This window comes from Sceloporus occidentalis, unplaced genomic scaffold (genome assembly GCF_023333645.1).
Source record: "Sceloporus occidentalis isolate IW3139 unplaced genomic scaffold, rSceOcc1.0.p SCAF_5, whole genome shotgun sequence".
Lineage (NCBI taxonomy): Eukaryota > Metazoa > Chordata > Lepidosauria > Squamata > Phrynosomatidae > Sceloporus > Sceloporus occidentalis.
In genome coordinates this window covers 104595570-104616972 of record NW_028316985.1, presented here as the reverse complement: position 1 = coordinate 104616972, position 21403 = coordinate 104595570, and the positions used below count along the sequence as shown (strand labels likewise).

Genomic DNA, 21403 nt, shown 5'->3' with positions numbered 1-21403 from the left:
ATGGACAACTATGGTCCTCTAGAGGTTGTTTCAGTTTTTATCAGCTCTATCCAGAATACTTAATGATTTAAAAATATCTGTAGAGTGCTGTTGTTTATGAGTAGATGACTTCCAAGGTGCCTTCCAAATCTATGATGTATATAGGGTTGGGCAGCTGCAGAGGAGGCAATGTTAATTTGACCCTGCACCCCCTGGGAGGATGGACCAGTATGCCTGACATAACTGGAAGGTACCCCATGTAATTTTTCCATTTTGTTTGTGAGTAATTTGTGATTCATTGAGGGCAAGGTTGCCTTTTGGAGGTGAGGGAGCAAAACTGCTATGTTTTGCAGTTGTTTCCCACCATTTTGGGGGCTGAGGGTGAAAAATCATGGGTTGGGATGCTTCTGAAGGGCTTCAGGGGCTGCATTTTGCCCATCTCAATATACGCTGTGAGCTATGGGGGATGGGGCAAAGCAAATACGGGTCCCTGCATTCTTTACATCCAGGTTTTTTGAATTTTTGTCATCTGTAAATCATACTTAAGATAGCATCATCAAGACCATCTCAGGTTTAATTAGTGAATAAATAACTGACCACTATAACCATCAACCATTTGAAGATAATTAGTCTCTTAAAAATTACTGGGCCTGATAGCGTATATTTAATATGAGACCCTAGATCACACCTTCATCACCACTATGTTGTTGTTTGTTGTTGGTTTGTTTTTTGTAGCAAAGGTCTCCATCCCAGTTGTTAGGAATAGAATGAGTTGCTGAATCTTTCCATTTGAGAAACAAAAGAGCCTCCTATTTAAATATATTACAATACAGGCAGCTCAGCTGCTGCATTAGGGTCAGTAAAAAGGGTGATCTGACCCTAAGTGCTGTGGGAAGCCTGTGTCTCATGCACTGAGCTGGGATGGGTTGTGTCTTATTTTTTTTTATTTAGTGCAAAAAAATAGGGTGCATCTGGTATATTGTGTGACTGATAAACTCCTAAGTTTGTGCCCTAAAGCAGAGAGTTCGAGTTTTCATGTAGTCATAGACTTAGAGTCAAACTACTCAACTATGAAACAATGTCTGACGGGAGGAATGGTCTGGGCTAGCCCCACTTCAGGGAAATTTTAGGAAAAAATTGTTTGGAAAAGGTTTAAACCCTTTCATGATGATCCAAATCAAGTCTGGGACTCACATGCCTATATTACAGTAGAAAAAGTGATATTTTGCTGCATGCTGTATGATTAATAAAATATTAAAGTACAGGATTAATATAAATATTAAACTGTATGTTTTTGGATCTGATTTGATATGAATAGATCCCACTTCTAGTGAAGCAATCACTTGATTCACTGAATCCTGCTCTCACATGGAAATGCTTGCTAAGAAGTTGGCAAATGGAAATACAAGTCTATTAAGGCAGGCAATATAACCCTTCCTTTCTTCTTCACATGTTATGTCTCTGTCTGTTTATCTTCTTTTTCTGCCCAATATACACACATACACTCAATGACATAATTGTATAAATAATCAATTAAAAAACATATTTTGGAAGATTGCCGAGGAAATGATAAGCATCATGTGGAAAGTTAGCGTGTCACCCCCTCTGTCAGAGGTATCAGATGGCATTTCTCTATAATTTTGCATCACAGTTTCCATCACATTATACATTCCTGATTTCTTCCCTTCACTAATATGTAAAATTTATTTCAGGATATAAGGGGGAAGGAGACTGAAAAACCACAAACAAAATAATCTGTTTACCTTTCTATTAACATTTCTGCATGCCAAATTTATCCTTCGGTACTATAAACTGACATAAACTGTCAGATAGCTTATTCATGTTGCTTGATGCAAATCCAGTTAATTAATTAATAAGGTTTATACCCCACTTTTCTGCCAAAAATATTCATGGCATCACTAACAATACAAACATGTGGATTTTTTAAATAAAAAAGTAAGATATAATAGGAAATCCAATCTGTTACAATTACAATAAAAACTATAAGTCTTTTTAACCTAGACACAGTTAAACCTTTTTCACCAGACCAGTTCACATGCCAAAGACCTACCTGCTTAAAAATGCATTTTCTATGGGCAGAAATGCATTTTCTATGGGCAGAAACAGAGAAGGCACTCTTGCATCTTCAACGAAGAAGGGCCTTCATATAGTCATTATACATTTGCACATTTATTTAAATGTTCATTAGGATAATATAATAAATTTAGTTCATATTCTGTTGACATTTTGGCAAGGAAGGGAAGTTACCACACAAAATCATCTGAGGTGTACTCACACATGCTTCTGGAAAATGGAGAAACTGAATGGAAAACATGACAAATGAACCAGACTGTATTAAATTTGTTTTAATGTGGCATTTCTCCAATCCTGTGATTTTGATTACGAGTTCCACATTCCCCCCATCCTTCTTGACATCTTTCCCTGTTTACCACAATATGTTGAAATTTGACCTGTAATTTCTAGGTATTACTTAGCATTATCACAATTAGCAAGTCCAGCATTTATTTATTTATTTATTTATTTATTTATTTATTTATTTATTTATTTATTTATTTAACATTCTCTCAGAATTGGGATGCAAAATGGCACACAGCATGATTAAGAAACACTGGGATGCAAGGTGGCACCAAAGATGATAAAAGAACAGCTATAATTATAAACCAAGCTGTAGTATTAAAACATAGCTAAACAGATTATCATATTAAAACAACAACCAAATTCAAAACAACTTGCAAACATATCTGAGTTTTAAAAAAAGAAAAGAGCACTACTCATCATTCATGCTTGTTTCAGCATGCCAGCCAGTTGTCCAAAGTTTTCTTGAATAAGTAGATTTTTGCCTGGCAGCAGAACAACAGGGAAGGAAATTTTGTAACCTGAGAGCAGCCACTTTTGTGTTCTCACCTATCTGTGTGAATGGTGAAATTCAGAGGAGGACTTAAAATATGGTCAAGGACGTATTCAGAAATAGGATCTTTCAGGGTGTAGCCATATTGCAGAATTAAACATTTTGACACCACTGCTTCTATGACTCTATCTTACAGAATCCTGGGATTTGTAGTTTAGCAAGGCACCAGAGCTCTCTGACAGACCAGGCTGAATACTTCACCATACCACATATTCCAAAATTCTGTAGGATAGAGTCATGGCAGTTCAGGCAATATCAAACTGCTTTAACTCTGGTGTGGATAAACCCTCAGAGAGACTAGGACTAAGCCATAAAGGCATTTACAGTTCATAACCAGCATTTTGATTTGTGCCTCAAACAGACAGTAGAACTATTGTTTCTCAGTGCAGCTCTTTGGACTGTCTTAAAGTTTCAAAGCACTTTCCAAGGGCAGCCCCGTGTTATTTCTTTTACAGTAATCCAAACAGGGTATTACAAAGGTATGTGGCACTATGACCAGATCAGAAATGGTTACAGTGCTAACACACTAATTTCAGTTTTGCAGACAAACTCCCAATCCCCACCAGAATTCAGACCTGTAGGTTAATAACTGAATCTGTTCTCCTAGAGACTGGCAAATATGAGTTTTTGAGAAAATATAATCCCATTCAGACCAGATTGTCTCACTATTGCCTAATCTGACATTTGAGAGACAAGAAGTACCTCTTTCTGAAATCCCTCCTTTGGATTCAGGGAAGACTTTTTCAGCAAATGTCTTACTGCTGCTTCTTGTAAACATACAGAAACCCTGTCTTGTTCCAAGAAGTACTTAATACTTTCTTTACATATTATCCTAGCCCTTTGGTAAGTGCTTTTAAAAGCAAGGAGAAGTAGGGGTTCAATACTCACATGCTGTTAACCGCCTTGATCTCCGGAAAGGCGGTATATAAATAAAAATTTTATTATTATTATATTATTATCTCTAAGGATCCTCTCCAAAACTTTGGGACATACAAATTTAAGGATATCCACTAGAAAACCATGGATAAAGTTATAGCCACTGGACTTATATCAACTGAATTTTCCAAATTACAGCAGAGCAGAGTTATTTTGTCCATAAGGTGTGGTGTGAATTGTTTACAATGAGCTGTTGTGCAGACTGTATCCTTGTCTCATGAACACAACAAAATTCCACTAGGCAACTCCATGCAGACACAGAGGTGTCAGAGAAGAGTAACTTCTGCTTTACAGAAAACATATTTGACTGGCATGTAATCTATATTCAGCTGAATCCCTCAGTCAAGGTAGCTTTAGATTCATGTTTCATAACCATCAGTTACCACATGTTTCATAACCATCAGTTCCCCAGAAACCTATGGGAAACATTTGGTTAGACTTCACAGGAAGTGATGCATTGACGTCATTGTTCCACTGCCCCATCCGTTTCTCCATTTCATATGTTAACCAGAGCTTTGGCATCATTATTGCTAGAGTGACAGAAAACTTCCCAGGAGCTGTCAGGAAACCATTCAGATACATCAATATGCTTGTAGTGATGTTTTAAAACAGCCATGACAGCCACTGTGGTCCAGAGGATAGACTTTTGTTATCCAGGAAACTCAAGTTGAAATTTCCTTTCTGCCTCTGAATCATCAGTGCCTTTAACAAATCATGTTCTTCCATCTCTGTTCAATGTATTGGTGACCCATGGTAGTTTGGATCAGTTTAAATACAGCTAGAGATAGGCATACCCATTTTGCTCCTCCTGAGACTCATATTGGTACGTGAAGCAATGTCATCTCAGACTTTTCCAAGATCTATAGTGAGTCTCAGTGAAGACAAAAAAAGTGCAAAAAAAAAAAAAAAAAAAGAAAAAGAAAAAGAAAGAAAGAAAGAAAGAAAGAAAAGAAAAGAAAAGAAAAAAGCATGTGCATCTTTGGAAAATGTGCATGACTAAAAATGTGTATATTTGAACAAATGAGTACCAATGTCCTTTAGTCACTGGGACAAATTATATTAAAATCTGTACATTAGGGAAGACCTTTAGCAAAAAGCATGTGATTTTCAAAGTGAGAAGAAGGGGTGGGGTGGGGACTCATAAGCTGACATAGAACTGGTACAAAAGGAGATTGCCAGAGTGCTCATGAGATACATGAAACAGATGAAATGTTCATATGTCAGTACAGCATCTAGATATCAAAAGTCTTGCCACACTGCCACAGGAAAGACGGGATTAGTGTGGTTCTGGTAAGAAATAGGTAATTAAAGGCTTGTCATGGTGAGCCAAGGAAGTGATGAACTGAGATTGCCATATCTATTAGCTGTCCAGGACATCATCACAATTATTATCATCAAGCGCAATCACCACAAAACCCTATTAATTACCGTTTTTAAATAACTGAATTATGTTGCTTAGCTCATGCTTTCTCAGTGCTGAATTAGAAGTGGGTACAGTATCTTCTACAGAAACCAGTCTTAGTTTTAATTTAAGATCAATTTATTTTATGAACATTAAGATATAGTGGTGGGAAGCTAAACAGAAGTTATTATCTGTTCAGTCACAGAACAAAAGCTTAGAAAACATGTGCAGTTGTAAAAAGTGTATTTTCCATTTACAAATGCTGTCTAAACACGCTGGAATGTTTGTCAGAATAGTTTGCATTTTATTATAAACATTCAATCAAAGTGTGCATATACATGCACACACATGCCATAATTCTCAACCCTGAAAAAAAGAAGTATTATCAAGTGATTTCCCAGGGAAGCATTCAGATTGAATAGCATCTGCTATTTCCTAGAGTACTGGAAGTCTCCTACTAATTGCACAAAGCACAGTTCTTGAGTGATATTTACATTAATGTAAAAACATTGTATATACATCATCTATATTTTTCATCAAATGTTCCACTTGTTTTGAAACTGTGGTTTCAGTTGGAGACATTACTGTAGGAATGGCATCCATGTTTATGCATGCTCAGTTAGCCTGATGAAATTTTCTCGCTGAGTTTTTTAAAAATACTTCAGTTTCTTACCTCACAGACTCAATTTAAGGCTACAAACAGAGCTGTTACCTTACTCGTTTTTGTAACTTGTCACCAATAATAAAGATTTTTATAGATAAACTGCAGCCAGTAGATCTATTCACACATGATCAGATTTAACAAATATTTCCATATGTTGGCATTTTCCAAGTTCTTGAAAGATGGGACACTGTGGCAATAAGACAGTCCATAACAGAGATACATGGATAACCCAATACAGCACGAACTTCCAAAATATCCCATTGAAATTTCTTCATGGGCAACAATTACTGGCACTGAGGGACATGTTGGTTATCACTAAGAATTTGTACTGGTCTTATACTGAATCTTTTTTTTTCTTTGCACAAAATCCCTTCAATATCCCATGATCTTTGTATGTGCATGTAGTGGATGGGCATGGCAAGCTGTGCCAAAGTTCTTCAGGGTTTACACATTTTGTAATAACGACTCACAGCCTGAGAAATATGATACTTGAGGGAAGAGATGAGGAAAATAAAATCTAGCTCTCATATAATATTTAAAACTCAATATTAATTGGTGGAATGGTCAGTTTGTGAGCTGTCATATAGCAGTTAATCCCAAACAAGACAGTGAAGAGAGTCTTAACTGTCTCATCTTTCTGCAGACGCACCCAGGTGGAATGGTTACCAATAGAATATGTTTGGGATTACTTGAAACATGGACTAATCCTCTATAATTAAATTCTCTGGAAATTATTCTGGGTTTTTTACCCCCTTCTGATAGCTTATTTGGGTAAAAAGACTTTCTTTTACTTCTTATCTCATCAGCCCTTCAGTTCTCAAAGTAAGGGAGCAATCTGTGGTATTAAAATATTAAGTTTCATTATTGAGACAAAGGTGGAATATAAATGAATAAACAACAGCAGCAGCTTTGGGGTAATTCTTTTAACTATTTAGTGTATTTTTGTTGTTAGCTTCATAATATATGGTGTGGACTTTCTGACCAAGTGACCTTCAATTTGTCTGTAACAAACAGCAACTTTCTGCAGTATGTAATAGTGCAATTCAACAACAGCTCAATCACAGAGTGTTTTCACCTGTCGGTTTTCACTCTTAGCACTGAGTAAACATGGTTAGGATCAAGCTGTAAATATTGTCAAGGCTAGGAAGAGATAGACTGCATTTCTAATGGAACTGTGCATGTAGAAGGATTTTGCCATTATTAAGATCTAAACCCCAGTGAGAGCTGTTATAGATTTTTAATTTGCTGTTTCTGTTCTCTGCCTTTTAATGCAGCATGCAAATGGATTCGCTTAACTGTTTCAGTGCTATGAGCACACTGGCACATTTCCCCAGCTTTCACAAGGGAACTGGGAAATTGATTCAGCTGTCACAGGACCTGGAATGTGGAATGTCCATGGACAATATATATCAGGCATTAAAAGTGACAAGTTGAAAAACTCCTTATTAATTGTCCTCATAAGCAAATTTACATTGTGGGCACCCCTCTGCATATTATCTGACAAGTAAAGGAAATATGGATAAATGAATATTGTTATATTAATAAGACATCTGTTAGGTTGGATTAGTTATATTAGTCAGCCATGAAACTGTGTGACAAAAGTATTGAAAAATGTGCTTTACCTTGTGGTAGGTCATAAAACAATTGCTCAGATCCACCAACTGAGAGGAGAGAATAATTCTTCTATTTAAAAAAAATGGTTCTGTGGCATTCTAAGTACTAACATATTTTATATGTCTAAAAACAAGAGACGGACATCATGGAGCCCTCCACTGAACTGCAACTCCCAACAGCCCTAGCCAACATAGTCAATGGTGAGAAATGTTGGGAGTTGCAGTCGAACTACACTGGGAGGGATTCAAAGGTATAGCTGTGTTAGTCTGTAGAATCAGTACACAGAGAGGTCTTGTAGCACCTTTGAAACTAACTGGAAGAAAGAAATTAGCAGCATGAGCTTTTGTAGACTTCAGTCTACTTTCTCAGATGCATTTGGGGAAGTAGAATGAAGTGTACAAAAGCTCATGCTGCCAATTTCTTCCTTTCAGTTAATTTCAAAGGTGCTACAAGATCTCTCTACGTACTACATTTGGAGTGCTGCATGATTTCTATTCCAAACCGATAAAGGTACATGGATTAGTCACCTAAGTGGGTACGCAATCAGAGCTTGGAAAAACTATCCAGTTTTCAGAATCCTCCAGGAAACTTGGCCCGTGGCCATGCTAGTTAGTGGATTCTGAAATTTGTAGTCAGGAAGGGGACGTTTTTCAAGCTTTTCTATGCATATAAATGCCAGACAATGTGAGAAGAAGAATATATGTGTTTTAACAATGCATCAAAATGCTAAGCAATACAGAAGAGTCAGTGGGTGCAAGACCCAGTAAATGCTTTGGCAACTGATTTCCAAGAAGTAGCCACTGTCGATGAACAGTAAAATCAGGAACCAAACACCTACTATCTAAGTTGAACAAGTTCAAGTTCATTGCGTTTGATTTGCTCATGGACCCCAATTCTACATCTTCATGACTGAGACTCCATTTAAAATGTTTTACGTAGAGAACGCTTCAGGAGAATAAAATTCTCCTCATTGGTTCCCATGGATTGACATTTTATTGTTGAAGTTTTTGATGTTGCGGTTCTAAACAAGCAACTGGCTCCTCTATTTACTGGATACACCCTGCTAGTAAATGAAAATGAATCTTGAAACTTTCACAAGAACAGCTTGTGAAGCTTCAATAAGTGGGGCATTCAATTTCATTGTTTAAAGTGTGACCTTACAGTGCTAATCCTGCACATGTTCACTCAGTTTAAATTGCAGTTTAGTTCAGTGAGATTTATTCTTGTGATATACTTCTATGTGATAGTTTAAACTCTAAACTAACAGTGAGTACAGATTTCAGCAACACTCATGCAAAATGTGATATCAACATTTATCTTTCCAAAAATTAAAGTATGTATTAATCAAGATGCTGATTCAGATTTTTATTTTTTTATTTAAACCCCATGAATGAATGAATTACTTTATTTCAGCCAACAGGCCATTAACAGCAAAATATCTATAAAACTTATGCATAAAACTTATAAAACGTATAAAAAGAAATTAAAACATTTAAATCACTAAAATGGATAGACTTGTTAAATTCATATTATGTTTTACATATGCCTTCCTTCTTCAATGGCTAAGCAAAATCTCATTTTGACTTGAAATGTACATAATGTTGACATTCCATAGATTTTATTATAGCAGCATGCAAACAATGTTTTTTCAAGATTTCTCCTGAATTTCAAAACTGTCTAAAAACTTGGATGAAAAGCTGTGTAGATTACTGTGTAGGATTTCTACAAACATAAAACACCCGTAAAACAAATGAAAGTGTTGGTTAAATGCATGGATCTGTCAGGCGTACCCCTTTTGGTTTCAGGCAACATGTGCATGACTCCTTGTGAGCTGCATCCAGGATGGTGGATTTGATTAAGAGATGTTGAAAGCAAGAAAATCTCTGGATTAACAGGAATATTGATGCAGCTGTTCCTTTAGAATTGCTGGACTTGACCTTTCCAAGGACGATTCTTAGTAATACTTCCTGAACAAACTTCTGTGGGGAATATCAGGTTGTGCATGTGCATGTGTGTGTGTGTGTTGTGTGCCTTCAAGTCATTTGTGACATATGGCGACCCTAAGGTGAACCTACCATGGGGTTTTATTGGCAAAATTTGTTCAGAGGAGGTTTACCCTTTGCTTTCCCTGAGGCTGAGACAGTGTGACATGCCCAAGGCCACCCAGTAGGTTTCATGGCTGAGTGGGGAATCAGACCCTGGTCTCCAGAGTCATAGTTGAACATTCAAACCAATACATCACACTGGCTCCCAAAAGTCAAGTACCATTCCTTTAAAGAAAGAGATTTTGTATGAGGCAAAGAAATACGTTGATAACAAGGAAAGGTATGGATTCATCTGTCTATGCTTCTCTACATTCTGTCAGTATGACAATTTCCCCAGCATGGGGAACATCCATTATCTTAAGCTGTAAATAGCAAGGCTACTATTACCCCACTCCACCCCACCCATTATGCTAAGTGAGACAATTGCCTAGGGTAGCAGTTTGCTACAAAATGCAGCCCCCCTCTCTTTCTCTTTCTCACATCCAAATGCACAAACTAGTTGAGCCCCTAGTACTGCAGTTCCAAAGAGTTTGTTGACTCCTGGATTCCAGTATCAGTTGTAAACCTGCTTTTGCATTTTCTTCCTTGACTTTCTTCAGTAGCAGACCTATGTACAGCACATTATATAATCCAAACAGTACATAACCAAGACATTTGTCACCATGGCTGAATCAAGCATCTCCAGTAAAAGGCAGAATGCCTCAGTTTGAGGAAGGACCCTTCTTTGCATCATAACAAAACAAATTAAAAATGCAGATAGTAGGACAAAATAAATGCATACATTTAGATAAAATATATTTATAAATGCTTCATTCTAAGAAAGAGCATTCACAAATATATATTTAAATATAGTTTTACTCATGAATTTTCATACTGATTATTTAAAATTCACATTTATATAGAAAGTGAGTGTAGCAGGCTTGTCAAGACAGAACACATACAAAATTGGTCCCGATCAGACATACTCTAATCCATAATTTCATCTCAGCCTCCAGTGAGGAGTAGTAATAGAAACTCAATTAATTAATTAATTCTCCAACCTGTTCACAGTTTGCAGACTGAAACATGACATCTATGTGTATACCTCTAAATGGAATAAGCCAAGTAGATGCATTAGCCATTTGTGCGCTTGCATGATAAGAAGCCAAAGGCCATATCAATTGGTATGGTGTTCACTAGATTTCAAATTTCAAAATTTAAATTTCAATTGTTTGACTTTGAGACCATCAATAGGAAAAGAAGTTATAGTATTGACTTATAAGTACATATGCTTCTGCTTTTACAGCCAAAGGACACAACACCAACATCCACTGTCATGTCTAAACAGTTGCAGTATTCATTCTGAAGTTTCATTTCATCCATCCCTTTTATTATTATGCTACTTGAATTAAAAAAAAAAAACTAGAGAAATACATGTTTCCTGATTTTCCTTATCTAAAGTGATTAAAACTTGCAAGTACAGATGAAAGGATTTAGCCTTGTTGCTGTGGTGGTTTTAATACGTGACTTAAGGTCCTTGGATACCACAGTTTGAACCTCCCTGCTCAGCCATAGAAACCAGTTGGATGACCTTGGCCAAGTCACATTCTTTCAATAGCAAACCCCTGAATAAATCTTGCCAAAAAGATTGGAAGACAGTGTTGCCATATGTTGGAGTTGACTTGAAGTTACATAACAACAACAAGGATTCTTGTAGGCTGCCACAGTTTCATTCTTTACAGGTGCAGTTTGGTGAGGATCTCCATGTGATATTTTTAATGTGGATCAGAGCCAAAGGAAGCTGACTTATACAGAGTTATGCTATTTGTCATTCTAGCCTAGCATTAGTTCTGAGAGAGATAGTAGCTGTCTTGGGGGGGGGGGGGGTATATTTAGGTTTTTCACCACCTTACTGTGCTATCTGATCCTTTTAACTGGAGGTGCCAGGGAGTGAAACTGGAATCTTCTTGTATTAGCTCTCTACCAGTGACCTTTTAATTATCATGACCTTATGGAGATTTTGCCCATTATCGAAGATGGAATTAGCTCTGTAAAGTTCTGCATGCCAGCTTACTATAGCACCAGTTTAAATGCATGGAATCGTGTCATACCTTCACACCTGTCTAATGCTACCTGGACAGAACTATGAGATCTAAATCATTGCTGCAACCTTCAAAATGTGTGGATAAATACAAAATAAACCCCACAATGTGGCGGCAAACTTTTCTTTACTGCTCATTTGTTCTCTATTATGTCCAAGAGATGTGGCAGAATTACCTGCTTTCTACATAAATCATTGTCCAGGACATGCTTGTTTCTAATTATCAGGTTGTTTGTGTTTGGTAAGTTTCTTAAATGTAAAGAATACAGGACAAGAGAATGTGCTGATTAGAAGGAAGCATTTCCAGAACAACAATTTGTCTAGAAAGCAGATAGTTCTTCAACACTCTTGGACAGAATGAGGAATCGCATCCAGTTCACTGATTCAAGCCCAAGAAAAGTTTGAAAGGAAGCCCCCAGATACAGTTTGGGATTATTCAGACAGACTGTGGATTTGCAGGAGATGCTGTTGCCTTGTGTTATTTATTTATATGCTTATTTACTTCTCATGAGACATTAGCAGTTTGGGAATTATTATGCTAGTTTTCCTGTGGCACCAATTTAAATGCATGAAATTGTCCCCTAATTTCACAGTTGTTCATAATTCATTAAATGGGTTCACATAAAGTATAAATTAAGGATAGGAATGTAGCAAGCAGACCATTTCAATAATATCTAGCATTGCCTATTTGATTATATAGCGGGGTTTGCTTGATAAACAATCAGAAGGGCTAATTGGTGGCTTTCTGGCTAGTTGGTTTCTTGAGCAGACAATGACATAGTCAGACCCACATGTACTGTGTCTCTGGTAAGAATTTGTTACACTTTTTATCTCATGGGGAGCTGACTTCTGTTTGATCAGTGAAACCAGATGTTCTCCCTCTCTAAGGCCCGGCAAGTTGGGCTGCAGGGATGAGGTCATTAGGAAATGTATCCAGAAGAAATAATTGCACAGGACCACATTTGTTTGGATTGCAAAATGATATGTCAAAAATGATAGCTTTGAATAACAAAAATAAATATTTGTACTATCACAGCTCACAACTGAACAGAATAGATGTGAGTGGGTTATGTGTATGATAAGCCACTATGACCATATGCACAGGCAAAAGAGAATGTGAAAAAATACTATGTGAACTTTTATCAATCTCACCTTGACTGAGGTCTTTAAACTAAGAGTAGCTCTATAGGGTTTTTGCCTCTATTAAAAATCACGAGTATATGCACAGACGTCTCACTAAGGGCCCGAACAGACAGGCCAAAATAAAGCTGCTTTGGGCCACTTTGGAGGTATGCTGTTTAAATGATGTATGTGTCCTAAGAAGCTGGAGCACAGGACTGGAGCACAGCTTTGGCACTGCTTCTGGCATCTTAAGATGCATGTGTTATTTAAACAGCATACCTCCAAAGTGTCCTGAAGCAGCTTTATTTTGGCCTGTCTGTTCGGTCCCATAGTGTGATGAGATTTGCTTCATTAAGTCTAAGTTGCCAGTGGGGGGGGGGGGGGGGGACAGAAGAGGGTTCTTGTGTACAACTACATTGTGGGCTTTGATGTTTGTGTAGAAGAGGGAGTTTCAATAGGTATGTTATTTTTACTCAGTTGCATCACTAGCAATACCTACCTACAAAAATAAACCCTGAAATAAGACATTCAGTAGAGTGGGTTGGAAATGGCCTTGGATCCACTGGCTAGTAAGCTACCTCTATGTAAAGTTCACCAGTTTTCAATCCGCCACCCCAATTAAGCATTTTCATCTTGACTGCAACTTGACAGTCACATTTAATGAGATGTAACTCTCAAGTGTTGCACAAAGTTGATGGGTATCTGAAGAAAGATGAAACAAACACATGTAGGTTCCATTGATATGATGTGCTTCAGAATTTTTACACAGAGGCAATTCAACAGTGATTAATGAAATGCAGATGAAATGAATCCACTTGACCCTAAATATATTTACTCAGAAGCAGTCACAAGCTGGGTACTCATTTTAGAGACCTCAGAAGGATGCCAGGTTGAGTTGACCATGGAGCCCCTGGGTGGTTTCTAACTCATAAATTTCTGGTTGTAAGTGAGTGGGTGCAGTACCGGCATTTAACCACTGCACCACCAGATCTTCTTGAGAGAGCACTTTAGTGGCCTCTTAAATTTTAGATAGAGGTAGCTTCCTAGCCAGTGGATCCAAGGCCATTTCCAAGCCACTCTACAGAATGTCTTAGTTCAGGGCTTATCTTTTGCTAAAATCACAGATCTACACCTAAGGAGCTTTCTGCAGGCACATTGAACGAACCTGTAAAGCATCATGCAAATTGATGGCACTATATAAATAAACAGGAACAACAACAACAACAACAACAACAACAACAACAACAACAACAACAATAGTAAGGACATAGGTTTGGAAGGGCCTGGAATCCATGCCCTGTGAGGAGAGACTTAGGGAGCTGGATATGTTTAACCAGGAAAAGAGATAGTTAAGGGATGATATGATAGCCCTGTTTAAATATTTGAAGAGATGTCATATTGAGGATGGACCAAGCTTGTTTTCTGCTGCTCCAGAGAACAGGACACAAAACAATGAATGCAAGCTAAAAGAAAAGAGATTCCACCTAAACATTAGGAGGAACATCCTGAGAGTAAGAGCTGTTTGACAGTGGGACACACTCCCGCAGAGTGTGGTGGAGACTCCTTCTTTGGAGGTCTTTAAACAGAGGCTGGATGGCCATCTGTTGGGGATGCTTTGATTATGCTTTCTGCATGGCAGAGGTTTGGATTGGATGGCCCTTGAGGTCTCTTCCAGCACAATGATTCTATCTTGCTATTGATGTCTTTAATGTCTGCGTCCTTCATTCTCTTTGCAGACTAAAGTCATATTTCCATATTTATTCCTTCTCTGTATTTTAATATGGAAAATTATAAATGTGATACTTGCCTTTCTTTCCTCATCAATAATTTCACAATTAGTACTCATTGCCTGTCATATACATTTTAGTGAGCTTGCAAATTAACATTAACATGATTTTTTTTTTTTGCTAATTATCTTTTAAATTAATTGAAATTCTATTCTTCCTTTTTTAAAAAAATAAAATAAAATTAGCTTTACCTCTTCATATGCTCCGGTGACACTTCACTTTCCCCCGGTGTTTGATTAATCACTGCCTATGAAAAAGTGAATAAATAAATAATAGCTTGGTTTTGTATCCTCTTGGCTTTTGTATCACAAGTTCCATACTGTTCGTCCTGTTTCACAAATAACCTTCTACCTTGTGATGATTCCCACTGAGCTTCATGATCTAGTTATGCTGCAAAGTGCTAGGCAACCAGAGCAAAATACTGAGGAATCTGTATTTAATAATATTTGAGAATGAATCCTGAAGTACTTCAGATTAATTAATCATTATTATGAAGAGCCTCTTCACCTTTCTTCTTTCGTGCCTCAAAAAGGTCAACCCCTAGGTGTGCCATCTTTTTGTTCTCTTGATTTTCATTTAGTAATCCATGTAAAATTATGATTACATCTCAAATATTAACAAAATTAGGAAATTTGCTATAGCTCACCTTCTATCTTGAATGCATGAGTTCTAGTCATAAACGTAACTGTTATTTAGCATCATTATTGTTTTATGCTGCTTTGCCCTGCATTATATTGTCAAACTGCAGAAATCACTGTCACCAGAAAAATGTAGAGTTTGTGTACCAAACTAGTGTCCTTTTGCAAAAATGCGTGATTTTTATACCAAAAAAACACCCCACACATTTGTTTGTTTTTAAAAGAAAACTGCCCTGGTTGGTTGTTGACTAACCCAGGGTAAAATCCTAGTGGATAAAATCCGAAGTGCCTCAAGACGTAGATACATGAATGGCTTTCCCTATACCAACCTACCTATACATTACATTAATCTATTGGTACCTTTCTGGGAGTGTGCTATCCTTCCAGTGGATTGCTCTTGTTCCAGGGATTAACTAAGGAGCAGAGTTTTTCAGCCATGGCATGTTAGTTATGGAATGTACTCCTCAGGGAGGTTGACCTAGGGCCAGTATTACTGGCCTAAATGTAATTGTTAGCCTCAAGTAAAGTAAACATATCACACATTGAGTCAACAGAACTTACACAAGTGATGACTTATCAAGTTCTTACTGATTCAGTGGGTGTTGGGACTAACAATTGGACTTATGCCATTTTCCTTTACATTCCAAGTATCTCAGATATGATAGATCTGTGAGCTTTTATCTGCAATTTTAATGGTGAGAATGGTTCTGTGGATTTACTGGGGTTGCATATTTTACCAAGGAGGTTTTTTAAAATCTGACTAGAATCACTGTTTGGTTAAGGGAAATATATAAACAGAGTAAACCAACCAATAAACAAACCAGTATATATCTCCCATCCTTAACAAATCCAGTACCAATATCCATCTGTTCTAAGCACCGTCTTATTAAAAACAAGAATCTGCTGAAAGGTAATGTGAAGAAATCTCACTAAATTACTTGTTTTCATTGAGAAGGGTTTTCTCAACACAAGTCATCCTGTCAAGAGTTAGTCAACTTCTGTGAGAGTACTTATTTACATCATAATAATTATACACTATCTGCTTTTCTCCCCATCATGGTTTCCATAATCCGTGTAAAAATTTTATACATAAAACGTTGGCTCCATAAAGCAAAGTACACATGTATGGAGTAAGCACAGAAACACTAGCTGATGGATTAAAAAGACTAAAACAATAATCTGATCTTTAGAAGTCAATGCAGTAAGGCAGCAGCTATCATAGTTTAGCTACACAACTTGTATAACGTGTGCACTTTGCATAGTTTATGTACTGTGTACAAAAACCATTCCACAAATTCAAAGAATTACAGAATATATCTTGTGGCTAAGGCAAATCCCTTCCCCATACTCTGCTTTCTTGCTCCTGAACATGATAATGAAGAAGAATGGATTTATATCAGTGGTTTAGTCTTACATTCTCACTACACACCTGATTAAACATTGGTACAGATTTCCCATGAATAGGACTGCACCTCATCAGGAGCTCTGTAACTGCATTCTGTGTAATACAGTTACAAAGCTCTCTTCAGATTTTTACATTCAACACAAAAAAGTCTGTGACACTGTTGGATGCATGAAAACATCTAAGGCCTGTTACAGACTGCCAAAATAAAGCTGCTTCGGGTCTCTTTGGAGGTATGCTATTTAAACGATGCATGGGTCCTAAGAGTCCGGAGGTTGCGCCAAAGCCACACTCCATTCCTAAGCACCGGAGTGCAGCTTTGGTGCAGCTTCCAGATTCTTAGGATGCATGCATCATTTAAACAGCATACCTCCAAAGAGACCCGAAGCAGCTTTATTTTGGCAGTCTGTAACAGGCCAAAGAGTGGAGCCTATGTGCATGTCTGTGTCTGCACCACCCATTTAGCCTCCACATGTTCAGGCAAACACCAGAATATGGTGATCCAGAAGTTCCAGTTCCAGTGCTCCTTTGTTCAGTAAGACCCTACTGGGAGAGGGGAAGGAAACTCTGCTCCAATTGGGGCAATTCTATCTTGCTATAGCAGGTTCCACTCCATCCTTTATTGTTCAACTGGACTGATTCTCCATAGAAGTTTGTTCAGAATGAACAGGGAGTGGGGTGGGATCTGAAAAGGGATGTAACAGAAAAGAAATTTTCCTTCCATGATCCTCAAATTGACTAACCTTGAGTTCCAAGCCATAGCCACTAAGGAATTATTGCTGGAGTGAAGATCCAAGATTATGGTCAGCAGACCTACTTAATATTCAAAAGCTGCTTCTTTCAACAGAGACATGAGGATGATTCATACACTTCAGCATGAGTGATACCAATGATCTGTCCTGCAAAGATGGTACTCCATGCAGAACCTGTGTTTTCTGGCAGCTCCATTCCATATGGGTTGGATAAAATGCATCCAGCGTCTCACAACTGAGGCTGTCAGAATGCACTCCTCTGGAGACAATATGGGTGTATTATTATTATTATTATTATTATTATCCCACCTTTTCCTGAAAAATGGGATGCAGAGCAGCAAACATGACTAAAAATTGTACAATTAAAAACATAGAAAAGTGTTACATTAAAACAGAATTAAATTATTACAATATTAAAACAGATTGCATATAAAAGAATAAAATATAGTTTAAAAGATAAACGTGTTTAAATACTTTAAAAGAATACAACATCCGGCCCAATCTTTAAAAGCCTTCTGCTTTAAAAGCCTTTCTGACCTCCCTGGGTGCAGTTGGCACAGAAATTATAAATATACAAAATATACTGGGCCTCCAGGTTCAAAGCTGAATCCAGGAGTACCCCCAAATTGCAAACACACATATATAGGGGGAGTGTAACCCCACCTAACACAGTCTGTATCCTTGTTCCCCGATCTGCCTTCTGTCTTGTCTAGATTATGTTTTAATTTGTTTGCCCTCATCCAGTCTTTTACTGGGGAGAGACACTGGTTTAGGACTAGGGCAGCCTCTTTGGATTGATAGCACTACACCCCAAAACTCTGGACGACATTTCCCAATGGTTTCATGTATATACTAAATAGCATAAGGGACAAAATGGAACTGTGAGGAACCCCAAAGACCAATGGTCATGAGGTTGAGCAGGAGTCTGCTAGCACCATCTTCTGGCTTTTCCCATCCAGGAAGGAATGGAATTACTGTAAAACAGTACCTCCAAGTCCCATCCCAGACAGGTAGCCCAGAAAGATACCATAGTCAATGTCTTCGAAAGCCACTGAGAGGTCCAGCAGAACTAACAGGGACACATTCCCCCTGTCCAGTTCCCCGTGTATGTCATCCACCAAGGCGGCCAAGGCTTTCTTTGTTCCATAACCAAGCCTGTAACCAAATTGAAATGGATCCAAATAATCCATTTAATCCAGAAATCCCTGCAGTTCGGAAGCCACCATGCATTCCAATACCTTGACCAAAAATGGTACATTGGACATTAGCTGATAATTATATAAACAGGCCAGATAGTGGCTGGCTGAGTGTCCTGTCCTTTAGGCCGACAGGACGGTAGCTGTTAAAACGGTACAATGCATAGCCATGCAGGTGATAAAAGCCAGAATGGTCGATGCAGATAACAGGTCATTGTCTCTGTCCAGTAGGACAAGCCTTTGCTCTCTATACCCAGTGCAAGAGTAAAGTGCAAGTATAAAGAGCAGTGCCTACTGAGTCAGGGCCTCAATCCTGCAAAGAGTGCAGTCTACTGAGAGTGTTTACATGCATATCATAGAATGGACATAAATATAACCACTTCTACCACTCTAAGCAAAATGGAAGCAACCATGAAATGAGACGTGCTTTTCACTTGCACTGACATGGAAGTGATTTAAAACATCCTTAGAATATTTAACATATGTCAATCTATTTAAAATAGTGTCATGAATAATACATATTTTAATTTTCTGTGAACTGACCAGAAGAATAATGCATTACAAATCAGAGATAAATCTCCCAGTTATTGGAAGCTTCACTTATTGTTCAGTGTTTGTTTTTGTTAAATTGGGTTTAGATTTAATAGAAGCAACATTGTTGTCTCAAATTAGCAGGGGAGAGTGCATACAGAAAAAAAGCTTACATAAGCACAAAAAGCACATTTGAAGATAACACCTTTCTACACTCTTCATTTATTTACCTCTATGATTATTTGAATCCCACATCTTTGTTCTCCAGGGTCCTCAAAGAAGCTTAAAATTACCCATAATAATAAAAATAGCAGTCACAACATGACATAGAAAAATAGCTTATTCAAAACAGGAGTTGAAATATAGCAATTAAACTAAACCATAGCAGCACACAAAAATACTGGAAACAAAGAACACTAAAATAGAATAGTTTTAAGTCTAGTCTAACTAGAGGCAAGAGCACCCTGCCCAAAATAATAATAATAATAATAATAATAATAATAATAATAATAGTTATTATTATTATTATTTATATCCCGTATCTCTCAAAAGGATTGAGGTGGGTTTCAACACAAAAATGCACCATAAAATACAAAATAGGCACTTTACAGACTGCCCAAAAAGGGTGGTCTGCCGATGCCTCCGTTTCCACTGCCAGGAAGCCTCAGCCTCCAAACGGGGAAGGTTTTCAGCGGCGGAAAAAGAAGCTGCAAAAAGTGACTTCTTTTTGCGGTGTGGTAATGATGCCGCAAGGCGCCAATGGTGCACTTGTGGCATCATTTCTGCACCACGATGCGGATGCTAAGCGTCCGCGATGTCAGAATGGCGGCGTCCCTGTGTATAGGGCGCTGCCATTTTGTACATACTAGGTACGTACTAGGGTTAGGGCGTCCGGAAGGGACGCTCTTTCGTAACCCTAGTAGGTACCTAGTACGTACTTTTTGCCCGTGCGGAACGGGCCATAGATACATACTTAAAATTTACATAATCCCCTTATTCCCCTATTTAGAACTAAAAAAACCAATTATAAAATGCATATTAAAATCAGTTAAAACAGACATATTTGAGCAAGACTTCTAGGGCAGTCGACAGCCAATCCATATCAGTTGACTGGGAGGATCATTCAGAGAAGGCCTGCCAGAAGAGATCCATCTTGACAGCCTTTTCAAAGGCGTCAAGAGTGGTGATATGTTGGATCTCCTTCGGCAGGCCATTCCATAATTTACGTAGGAGCAGCAGATGAAAAGGCCCTCTCGGTTACTGGAGTAAGCTTGGTCTTCCTTGGCTGCAGTAGGTTTTTCCCAGAGGACCTGAGAGTGTGGGGTGGATTGTATGGAGGAAGGTGCTCCCGCAATGAATCTGGACCCAAGCCATGAAGGGCTTTAAACGGTGTGCCTGGAAACTAATAGGCAGCCAATGAAGATATTTTAAAATTGGTGTTATGTGGTTGTCTCTAGATTTTCCAGCGACCAGTCTGGTGACCATTTTAAAGATACAAAATCTTTAAAATAATAAAACATCAGGTTATTTCTCTCCTTCCACAGATATCTGTGCAGCATCCTGTTCAATATTTTTGAGATTGTAAAATGGATTTACATTTCTGTAACTTCTAGTATTCACATTAATGATTGTCAATGACTGTATAACCCAAAATCCCAGAGGGTTTTCAAGTCACTGCAACTGAGGCACTGGGAAACAATGACTGCACTGCTGACCTGGTCATGGGGCACATTGAGACAAGCAGCCATGGAGGACACCAAGGGGTCTCCCTAGCTGCCTGTCTCAATACATACTGCAACTGGGACAGCTCAGATGTCAGTAGTTTCGCAGTGCTTCAACATACAGCACCTCAGAAAGCTTTCAGTTTGGGCTGTGTCTGGCTTAAGAGGTATGTTTTGGAGGCAGGGATAGCATCATCAGAAGTAGGTATCATGACCGAGCTTTGTCATCATAGTTACTACATGTCACATTCAGGATCTCGGACCTCTGTGTGTAATTCATTCTACATTTTATATGTATTTTTCTCATTGACCCATATATATTTGTGACCATTTTTCAAATATATTTGTTTTTAAAGAAAGGCATTTTTCAAATGTACATGTAGTTTTGTGTACATTTGTCTTCCCTGAAATGCACTGCAAACTTCAAAAGTGTACAGGTTTCAAGAGCAAGGTAAAAATTTGTTCCATTGCTATTTTCAGGAGGAGTAAAATGTGTGTATTTGTAGAGAAATGAAGACCCAAGAAGTTTCTTTTTCATGCCTATTTAGGATGAAATCTAAATGTTACTTAATTCATCAGGTTTGTAATGTAAAGAACATGGGTGT

General features: G+C 37.9%; 1 protein-coding gene across 2 annotated transcripts in view; it reads left to right on the top strand.

Annotated features, from left to right (window-relative positions):
• Positions 1 to 21403, top strand: part of LOC149312619 (semaphorin-3E) — a 208306-nt gene that overhangs the window by 126849 nt on the left and 60054 nt on the right. The gene's annotated exons all lie outside the window — the stretch shown is intronic.